Genomic DNA, 11,300 nt, shown 5'->3' with positions numbered 1-11,300 from the left:
GAATTTTCTCAGTAATTCCTATAACATCCAGATGAGAAAAAAAAATCAGAAAAGTTGTAGAAGATCTGTACACTACCAACTATTTTAACTGACATTTGTAGAATACTAGAGCCAACTACTTCAGGATAAACATTCTTTTCAAATACACGTGAAGATGGAGTATATATTGGGCTATAAAGTAAGTCAATAGATGTTTAACAGAATAAATCTTACAGAGTATGCTCTCTGATCACAACAGTATTAAATATAAACTAAAAAACAATAACACATCTAGAGACGCCCCAAACATGAAATAAAACAACCTTACTTCTAATAGCCCATAGGTGAAGGAAAAAATCAAATCACAAATATTAATAATAGTAGAAAATTTTTGAATGTCTTCTCCTAAGATTAACACAAGAATACCCAGTCTTACTAGTACTCCTAGTCAACATTCTTCTGGAGGCCCTAGGCAGCAGACAAGAATACGAAAAGAAAGAGAAGAGGAAATAGGAAGAGGAGAAAGGAAGAGGAGAAGGGAGAGAAGAAGAAAACAACAAGTATACATAATGGAAGGGAAGAAGTAAAACTCTCTTTATTGCAGACAGCATGATTGTGTACTGTAAAATCATAAGGAATCCAGAAAAAAAAACTCCTAGAGCTATTCAAACTCAGCAAGGCCTATGCAAGGTCAATATACAAAAAATAGAATTTTATATACTAGCAATAAACAATCAGAAAAATAAAAATTACAATTTCATTTCCAACAACATCCAAAAGTATGAACTATTTACACATAAATGTACTAAACTATATTCAATAATTGTACATTGAAAGCTACACAACATTACTGAGGGAAGTTAAAGACCTAAATAATGAAGAGCTGTATCATGTTCATGAGATAGAAGACTCAATATTATTAAGATATCAGGTTTAAATAATGCAATTTGTTGTTTGTATATTATGCACCAATAACTTTATTTTTAAAAAGATCTCAGGAACAAAGAGTTCCTAATTATTAAGAAGTAAAGTGATGTTCTTCACTTGTAAGAGAAAAACAAAGTCTTAAAAAGAAAGACACAACAAAACAAAAATTTTCAACTTTAATAACACTGGCTTGAAAGGCCTTAAATATTCTCAAAAAAAAGTTACTAAACAAGTTTCAAATATCAGAATGGCTTTTTCACAATGGGTTTCCTGCCAGAACACAGGTGTTGTGAAAACCACTCCTAAAGGCTAAAATGGGAAAGGAAAAGACTCGTATCAACATCATCGTCATTGGACACGTAGATTTGGGCAAGTCCACCACCGCTGATCATCTGATCAACAAATGTGGTAGCATCAACAAAAGAAACATCGAAAAATCTGAGAAGGAAGCTGCTGAGATGGAAAAGGGCTCTTTCCCATGCCTGGGTCTTGGATAAACTGAAAGCAGAGACTGAACTTCGTATCACCATTGATATCTCCCCATGGAAATTTGATGTCTCAGGACACAGAGATTTTTATCATAAACATGAATCCAGGCACATCTCCGACTGACTTTCCTATTCTGATTGTTGCTGCTGACATTGGTGAATTTGAAGGTGGAATCTCCAAGAATGGGCAGACCCATGAGCATGGTGTTCTTGCTTGAACACTGGGTATGAAGCAACCAATTGTTGGTGTTAACAAAATGAATTCCACTGAGCCACCCTACGGCCAGAAGAGGAAATTGCGAAAAATGACAGCACTTATATTAAGCAAATTGGCTACAACCTGGACACAGTAACATTGGTGCCAATTTCTGGTTGAAATAGTGACAACATGCTCGAGCCACATGCTAACATGCATTGGTTCAAGGGATGGAAATTCACCTATAAAGATGGCAATGCCAGTGGAACCATGCTGCTTGACACTCTGGACTGCATCCTACCACCAACTCATCCAACTAATAAGCCCTTGGGTCTACCTCTCCAGTATGTCTGCAAAACTGATGGTAGTGGTACTGTGCTTGTGGGCTGAGTGGAGACTGGTGTTCTCAAACCCAATATGGTGGTCACCCTTGCTCCAGTCAATATTATAACTGAAGTAAAGTCTGTTGAAATGCTCCATGGGCCAGGCGTGGTGACTCATGCCTGTAATCCCAGCACTTGGGAGGCCGAGGAGGGCAGATCACATAAGGCCAGGAGTTGGAGACCAGCCTGGCCAACACGGTGAAACCCTGACTCTACTAAAAATACAAAAATTAGCCAGACATGGTGATGCATGCCTGTAATCCCAGCTACTTGGGAGGCTGAAGTGGGAGGATCGCTTGAGCCCGGGAAGCAGAGGTTGCAGTGAGTCGAGACTGCACCACTGCACTCCAGCCTGGGCGACAGAGTGAGACTCTATCTCAAAAAAAGAAAAAAGAAATGTACCATGAAGCTTTGAGTGAAGCTCTTCCTGGGGACAATGTGGGCGTCAATGTCAAGAATATGTCTGTCAAAGATGTTTGTTGTGGCAAAGTTGCTAGTGACAGCAAAAATGACCCACCAACGGAAGCTGGTTTCATTGCTCAGGTGATTATCCTGAGCTATCCAGGCCATATTGGTGCTGACCATGCCCCTCTAATGAATTGTCACACAGTTTACACTGCTTGCAAGTTTGCTGAGCTGAAGGAAAAGATCGATTGCTGTTATGGTAATAAGTTGGAAGACAGCCCTAAATTCTTGAAGTCTGATGATGTTGCCATTGTTGGTATGGTTCCTGGCAAACCCATGTGTGTTGAGAATTTCTTGGACTATCCTCCTCTGGATCGTTTTGCTGTTTGTGATATGAGACAGACATTTGCTGTGGATGTCATCAAAACAGTGGACCAGAAGGCTGCTGGAACTGGCAAGGTTATCAAGTTTGCCCAGAAACCTCAGAAGGCTAAATGAATATTATCCCTAAGACTTGTCACTCCAGTCTTAATCAGTGGTGGAAGAACAGTGTCAGAACTGTTTGTTTCAATTGGCTATTTAAGTTTAATAGTAGAAGACTGGTTAATGATAACAATGCATTGCAAAACCTTCAGAAGGAAAGGAGAATGTTTTGTGGACCATGTTTGGGTTTGTGTGTGTATTTTTTTGTTGTTGTTGTTTCTTCTATTTTTGTGCATGTGGCAGTTTTAAGACATTAGTTTTAAAAATCAGAACGTTTTAATGGAAAGAACTTGACTAAAAAGCTGTCACAGAATTTTAAAACCCATTAAAACAAAGTTTAATGAGGGAAAAAAAGAATAAGAATGACTTCCATTCTTAACAGTAACACTAGAATTTACAAGACGGTAGAACAATACTTCTATATTTCTGATCAAAAATGATTACTACTCTAAAATTATCTAGCTATCTTATCATCAAGTGTCAAGAAGGAATAAAAACATTTTCAGACATGTAAAGCCTCAACAAATTTTCCTTCTGTGCACCTTATCAAGGAGCTACTTAAGTCCAGGAGCGGTGGCTCATACCTGTACTCCCCACCACTCAGGAGGCTGAGGTGGGAGAACTGCTGGAGCCCAGGAGTTTGAGACCAGCCTGGACAACATGGTGAGACCACATCTCTAATGAAAAGAAGCAAAGAAGCTGCCTGAGGAACTGATACACTGAAACAAAGGAGTGAACCAAAACAGAGGAAGACAGGACATACAGTCTCAAAAAGGTGAAGAAAAATCCCAGGATGACAGGTGAGCACTGGGCCCAAAGAGCAACCAGGGCAAGGAGCAGGTCGAAAGATTCTAGTAGTGCTATCATCAGGAAGAGTCACACACACACACACACCCCTCACGTGTCTAATTGTATTAGAAGAGGTTACAGGACTGGGAAACAGTAGACTAGAAGCTTAATTCATGACTAAACACAGAAAACTAGAAAACCAATCAATTAACCAAATGACAATAAATAAATAAATAAAACCACCACTAGGGAAACAAAAAGTTGTGCAAGAAAGGAAAAGTGGTAATAACAACCATAATATACCACATAACCCGGTGTGAATACTATTTACATAGCCATTGAAATGTGAACCTGCAATGTTAATTTAACCAAAATTATGACACAGCTATAATGGGTTGGTAGGGATATGGGCAGTGTGTATATGTGTGTAGTTCAGGTGGAGGAGGGTGCAGAGAGAAGTGATTCTTCATCTTCTATGATGGAAAGTCAATAGGTAAAACCTAAAATTGAAAAAAATCACAAATTAAGTAATTAGAGAGATGGAGATGAATACCAAAAGACATCAAAGAGAAATACGTAAAACTACAGGGCTTTAAAATATAAAGTTATTTTTTAAAAAAGCAATCCCTTGTTCCTACTTATCACCAACCACTTACCACTCCCCTAGACATCAGATTTACCTTCGCTGTGTCCTGTTGTTTGTCGTTATTGTTCTGTCAACACACATTTGTGGACCGGCTCCTGACACACTGTGCTGATTATTGAGGTGACCAAGATTAACAGCATCCCTAACTTGGAGAAGCTCAGATTATACCAAGGTAACAAATACTAGTGATACAAAGTTGCCAGTGCTATATTTATCAGAGGCTGGAAAGTGATGATGGAGGAAGAAATTAGTTCTAGGGTTGGCTTCAAAAGGAAGCAAGATGATACACTCAAGACATCAAGGTTTTTAGGTACTGTTAGAGGTCCTATTATGGGAACATCTGCATCCCTTTCCCCTCCCCCTCTTTCCCACAGCCTCTGCTGCCCATTGCTTAGGGAGCCTGCTGTCCCACATGGTTCTTCCTTGCATATTCTTCCCTTGAACCTTCCCATGGCTCCCTCTGGCACTTCATTCAGGTTTGTGCTCAAATAGCACCTCTTGAAAGATGCTTTTCCATGGATGCCCTTATCTAAAATATCCCTCACACCCCATCACACTTTGTCTCCTTGCCCTATCCTAATGTATTTGTGTTCAAAGCACATATCAACAAGTCATTATGCATTGCTTTACTTGTGTGGTTTGTTAGTTTCTTTACTGGAATGAAGGTACCACAAGAACAGGAACTTTGTCCTGTTTGGTTGCCACTAGAACAGGAATTTTGTTCTGTTTGGTTGCCACTATCCCTGTGCTTAGAACAGTGCCTGACATGTAGTAGGCACTCAACACCTATTAACTAAATGAGTAATTGGATGAAGAATGAATGCCTCCAGTCCAAATCTCTCACCTGAATGCAGACCACGTACTCAACTGCCACCATCTTCTCTCTGCCAAGCCATTTCCCGTTCCATAACCTCTCATAGCCTCCCAAGGGCTCAAGCCAGACATTTGTGAGTCAGTTCTGACTTTTTCCCCTTCTTTCCTTCTCACAAACATCCAAATAGACAATCACTAAACCCAGTCCATTTTATTGTTGAGTTCTTCCAAATCTGTCTGCTGCTCAGCACCCCTACTGCTCTTACCTTGATTTAGGTTATTCTCATGACCAAATAGTTGAACCAGCCTCTTCCTAACTTTATTTCCAGTCTCCAGTCTTTCATCCCTCCAGCTCTCCTCCAAACTCCTACCATAATGATCTCCATAAAATGCAAATCTGATCTCATGACCACTGTTATTAAAACATATGCCCTCAGAATAAAGTTCAAACTCCTTTGCATGGCCCCCCTAGGCCCTTTGTTACTACCTGGTGCTGACTCCTGTAAATCTTCTCTGACCGCCTGGCCAGTCACACTCACCACACACACCATGTACCACCCTGCTTAGCTTTGGCCCTTGCTACTCCCTCTGCCTAGAACGTCTGCTCCTGTCTCTTAGCAGTTGGACCAGATAGCAAGGGCTCTGGGGAAATTTCCTTCCCTGATGGATGCTGCCAGGGCATCCTGTGCCCACTCCTGTACACTGTAAACCATGTGTCTACTCGATGGCTTCCTGCACTGAACTCTAAGCTCCAGAAATGTAGTGCCTTCCTATGAAAAATTAGTATTTGTGTCCCCAGTTCCTAGCATGATGCCTGACACAAAGGAGATACTTAATGAATGTCTGATGATTGAATGAATGGAGGCATGAATCTGTTTTCAGAATTTAGCAGTAAAGTAGAAAATGGATTGCCAGTGGGGAGTCTGAAAGCACACGGACTAGTTAAGAGGTAATTGACATATTCTAGACAAGATGAAGAGGGCCTGGACTCAGGCAGAGGCAATGGGAATGGAAATGAGGAAGCAGAATCAAGAGACTTTTGTTAAAAAAAAAAAAAAAAAAAAAAAAAAGATATTTTATGAGCAAATGCAATTGATTGAGCACTGTGTATTTTCTGAAGATTGGCTCCAGTGTTTTAAATTTAGACAAAGGGCCGGAAAGCCAGTCGTACCCATGAGAAGCAATCAATCAACAAACTTCATCAAAGTGAGAAGAGGTGATTGAAGTAGACAAAGAGGTTAGGGAAGCACATAGAGTTTCTGATACAGAAATAAAAGAGAGTGTTTTAACTGCTGAAGAATCAAGAGACTGACAAGGAGAGTGAAGATTTTAGTGCCGAGGATGTAATAACTGGAAAAGTTTGCTTCAACCCTTAATATAGTAATAAAATTTGTAGACAGCCTACAATATTACACTGACTGGGAAGTTATACATTATACAGACTGCCTTCCATTTTGATGAGACATATATAAAAGTAAGCAGGCAAGTTTCTGGGATTTATTGGGGAGAAATAACTAACTTCCAGGGCATGTCACAGGATCAGTGTAGCCTCATCCCATTTACATTTGACATCTCTAGAGCCATAACGTGATAGGGATGCTTAAGGGATCTCTGAAATGTGGAAAGATTCTATTATGACATCTGTGCTCTTAGTCAAAGTGTGGGGAAGGGAAAGCAACAGCTATTTCTTAGGAACCTACTACTGCGTAAGGCCTTGTGATTTTACATCCGTCTTCCACCTTCACATAGCTGACTTCAGGAAATTCTTTATAAGAATTGTTTTCTTCAAAGACAATGAAAACTTGTAAATACAGCTTTTTTTCTAAATAGGTAATGAATACATGTTGCAAAACATTTAATCAATACAAAAAAGTAGAGTTAAAAATAAATCTTCTCCAGCCCCTGATGGTGAACCACAATTTCCTCTCTCTAGAACAATAACTAAAAATAATTTCTTGTGCATCTTCCAAGAATATTCTATGCATAAGTACAATTTACATAATTCATTCAAAATTCGTTTAATATACACTGAACACCAACAGTAACTCACTACACATCTATTCCATGCTTTATTTTTTTTTTAACTTAATAATATCTAGCGGAAAGCTCCCCATCTTAGGGCAGACTGGTCTCATTCTTTTTTCAGTCCACATAATATTCTATTGTCTGAATGTATCATAGTTTATTTAGCAAAGATTCTATTGGTGAATATTAAAGATGTTTTTCAGATATTCTTTATACATACATAATTTCTTATGCATATAAGTAGAACTGTATATGCTAACAAGGTTCAAAAGGAATATAATGTGAACAACATATGTAAGTTTCAATGTTCTAGCAGCCACATTTTTAAAAGTAAAAGAAATAAGTAAAATTAATCTTAATAGTATATTATATTTAACTCATTATATCCAAAATATGTCATTTCCAACATGTAATCGATTAAAAAATGAAATATTTTACATTATTTTACTTATTCTAAGGCTTTAAAATTCAGTGTGTGTTTTACACTTAAATTACATGTCATTTCAGATATGCCACATTTCAAGTGCCCAGTAACCAAATATGGTCACTGGCTGCTATACCAGAGAGCACAGGCGTATACATTCCCAGATGGGAAATTGCTCAGAGGAGTAGTATATGGTTAAATTGTTATTTTAAAAATTGCTGTTGTCAAATTGCTTTTCAGAAAAAGTTGTACCAATTTACACTTCCCTTAATAATATGCTTACTTCTCCTATAATTTAGGAGTTAGATGAAAATAGTCTATTATTGAGTTTTACTTTGCATTTATGTTATATTTATGTTATATTACAAGTAAGATTGAGCATCTTTCTTTTTTTTTTTTTTTTTCCTTTGAGACAGAGTCTCTCTCTGTCACCTAGGCTGGAGGGCAGTGATGTTATCTTGGCTCACTGCAAGCTCTGCCTCCTGGGTTCACGCCATTCTCCTGCGTCAGCCTCCCTAGTAGCTGGGACTACAGGCGCCCGCCACCACGCCTGGCTATTTTTTTTGTACTTTTAGTATAGACGGGGTTTCACAATGTTAGCCAGGATGGTCTCGATCTCCTGACCTCGTGATCCACCTGCCTTGGCCTCCCAAAGTGTTGGGATTACAGGTGTGAGCCACTGCGCCTAGCCCGAAGTTGAGCATCTTTTTATACGTTTATAAGCTATTTGTATTTCATCTTCTATGGAGTATTTTTATGTCTTCTGTCCATGTTTTCAATAAATTGATCCTTTTCTTCATCGATATATGAGAAAATGAAAGTAATTTATCTGTCATAAATGCTACAAAAATGTTTTCCAGTTTACCCTCTTATGGCTTTGCTTATGCATTATTTTGTCATGCAAAAATGTTTACATTTTATGCAGTCAAAATAGCAATCTTTTATGGCTTCTAGGTCTTGTCACGTTTATAGAGGACTTCCTCTCTCTAAGATCATTAGAAAGTCTTTTGCATGACTTTCTTCTGATCCTCATAATAAAGTTATGAAGCTGATGTCATTATTTTTCATTTTACAGATGAAAGAGTAGATTCTTAGAGATATTAAATAAGCTGCCTAAAGGGACCCAGCTAATAAACAGTAGAGCTAGGATTCAAATACATTTTGTCAAATTCTAAAGATTGTGTGCTCTTTTGGCTACTCTATAATCAATGTAACTTATGTTAGGTGTCTTATTATTGTCCACTTTTAAAAATTCCTTGTATTATATTAAATATATCATTGCTATTAAAAACTAAAACGTTGCATTAATACTGACACCATATTCCCACAAAACCCTATGTAATCAAAATGAGGAGTTTTGGCATTCCTGTGGCAGGAGGGTGACGGGTTTATCTTGGGTAGAAGAAGCCAAGGATATGGAACAGGATTGCAGCAATCAGGGAAGCCTAAATGGGCTTGAGGACATTCACTCAGTGTCTTAAAAGAAAGGTAGAAATTGGACATGGAAAGAAAACAAAAATAAAAACTGTATTAGTCTGTTTTCACATTGCTGATAAAGACATACCTGAAACTGGGAACAAAAACAGGTTTAATTGGACTTACAGTTTTGCATGGCTGAGGAGGCCTCAGAATCATGGCAGGAGGAGAAAGGCACTTCTTACATGGCAGTGGCAAGAGAAAATAAGAAAGAAGTGAAAGTGGAAACCCCTGATAAACCCTTCAGATCTTATGATACGTATTCAGTATCACGAGAATAGCTCAAGAAAGACCGGCCCCTATGATTCAATTACCTCCCCCTGGGTCCCTCCCACAACATATGAGAATTCTAGGAGGTACAATTCAAGTTAAGATTTGAGTGGGGACACAACCAAACCATATCATTCCACCCTGACCCCTCCAGATCTCATGTCCTCACATTTCAAAACCAATCATGCCTTCCCAACAGTCCCCCAAAGTCTTAACTCAATTCAGCATTAACCCAAAAGTCCATGGTCCACAGTTTCATCTGAGACAAGGCAAGTACCTTCTGCCTATGAGCCTGTAAAATAAAAAGCAAACTAGTTACTTCCTAGATACAATGGGGGTCCTGGTATTGGGTAAATACAGCCATTCCAAATGGGAGAAATTGGCCAAAACAAAGGGGTTACAGGACCCATGCAAGTCCGAAATCCAGCAGGGCAACCAAATTTTAAAGCTCCAAAATGATCTCCTTTGACTCCAGGTCTCACATCCAGGTCATACTAATGCAAGAGGTGGGCTCCCAGGGTCTTGGGCAGCTCCGCCCCTGTGGCTTTGCAGGGTACAGACTCCTCCCTCCTAGTTGCTTTCACAGGCTGGCATTGAGTGTCTGTGGCCTTTCCAGGTGCACAGTGCAAGCTGTCAATGGATCTACCATTCTGAGGTCTGGAGGATGATGGCCCTCTTCTCACAGCTCCACTAAGCAGTGCCCCAGTAGGGACTCTGCATGGGAGGTCCAACCCCACATTTCCCTTCCACACTGCCCTAGCAGAGGTTCTCCATGAGGGCCCCACCCTTGCAGCAAACTTTTGCCTGGTCATCGAGGTGTTTCCATACATCTTTTGAAATCTAGGTGGAGGTTCCCAAACCTCAATTCTTGACTTCTGTGCACCCACAGGTTCAACACCATGTGAAAACTGCCAAGGCTTGGGGCTTTCACCCTCTAAAGCCACAGCCTGAGCTATATGTTGGCCCCTTTCAGTCATGGCTGGAATAGCTGGGACACAGGGCACCAAGTCCCTAGGCTGCATAAAGCACAGAGACCCTGGACCCAGCCTATGAAACCACTTTTTCCTCCTGGGCCTCCGGGCCTGTGATGGTAGGGCCTGCTGTGAAGGTTTCTGACATGGCCTGGAGACATCTTCCTAAAGATCTTGGAGATTAACATTAGGGTCCTTGCTACTTATGCAAATTTCTGCAGCTGGCTTGAATTTCTTCCCAGAAAATGGGTTTTTCTTTTCTATTGCATAGTCAGGTTGCAAATTTTCCAAACTTTTATGCTCTGCTTCCTTTATAAAACTGAATGCCTTTAACAGAGCCCAAGTCACTTATTGAATGCTTTGCTGCTTAGAAATTTCTTCCACCAGATACCCTAAATCATCTTTCTCAAGTTCAAAGTTCCACAGATCTCTAGGGAGGACAGGGGCAAAATGCTGCCAGTCTCTTTGCTGAAACATAACAAGAGTTACCTTTACTCCAGTTCCCAAAAAGTTCCTCATCTCCATCTAAGACCACCTGAGCCTAGACTTTATTGTCCATATTGCTATCAGCATTTTGGGCAAAGCCATTCAACAAGTCTCTAGGAAGTTCCAAACTTTCGCACATTTTCCTGTCTTCTTCTGAGCCCTCCAAAGAGATCCAACCTCTGCTGTTACCCAGTTCCAAAGTTGCTTCCACATTTTTTAGTATCTTTTCAGTAATACCCCACTCTACTGGTACCAATTTATTGTATTAATCTGTTTTCATGCTGCTTATAAAGAGATACCCAAGACTGGGAAGAAAAAGAGGTTTAATTGGACTTACAGTTTCACATGGCTGGGGAGGCCTCAGAATCATGACAGGAGGAGAAAGGCACTTCTTACATGGCGGTAGTAAGAGAAAATGAGAAAGAAGCAAAAGCAGAAACCCCTGATAAACCCATCAGATCTCATGAGACTTGTTCACTATCACAAGAATAGCACGGGAAAGTCTGGCCCTCATGACTCAATTACCTCCCCACTCGGTC

General features: G+C 39.8%; 1 pseudogene; it reads left to right on the top strand.

Moving 5' to 3' along the window:
* The first annotated feature begins 840 nt into the window (after nt 1-840).
* Nucleotides 841-7,043, top strand: LOC103239520 (elongation factor 1-alpha 1-like; annotated as a pseudogene).
* The last annotated feature ends 4,257 nt before the right edge of the window (nt 7,044-11,300 follow it).

The sequence above is a fragment of the Chlorocebus sabaeus genome, chromosome 11 (genome assembly GCF_047675955.1).
Source record: "Chlorocebus sabaeus isolate Y175 chromosome 11, mChlSab1.0.hap1, whole genome shotgun sequence".
In the NCBI taxonomy this organism is placed as follows: Eukaryota; Metazoa; Chordata; class Mammalia; order Primates; family Cercopithecidae; genus Chlorocebus; species Chlorocebus sabaeus.
Note: the sequence above shows the minus strand (reverse complement) of the source record. Positions and strands in the feature narration are given on the sequence as shown.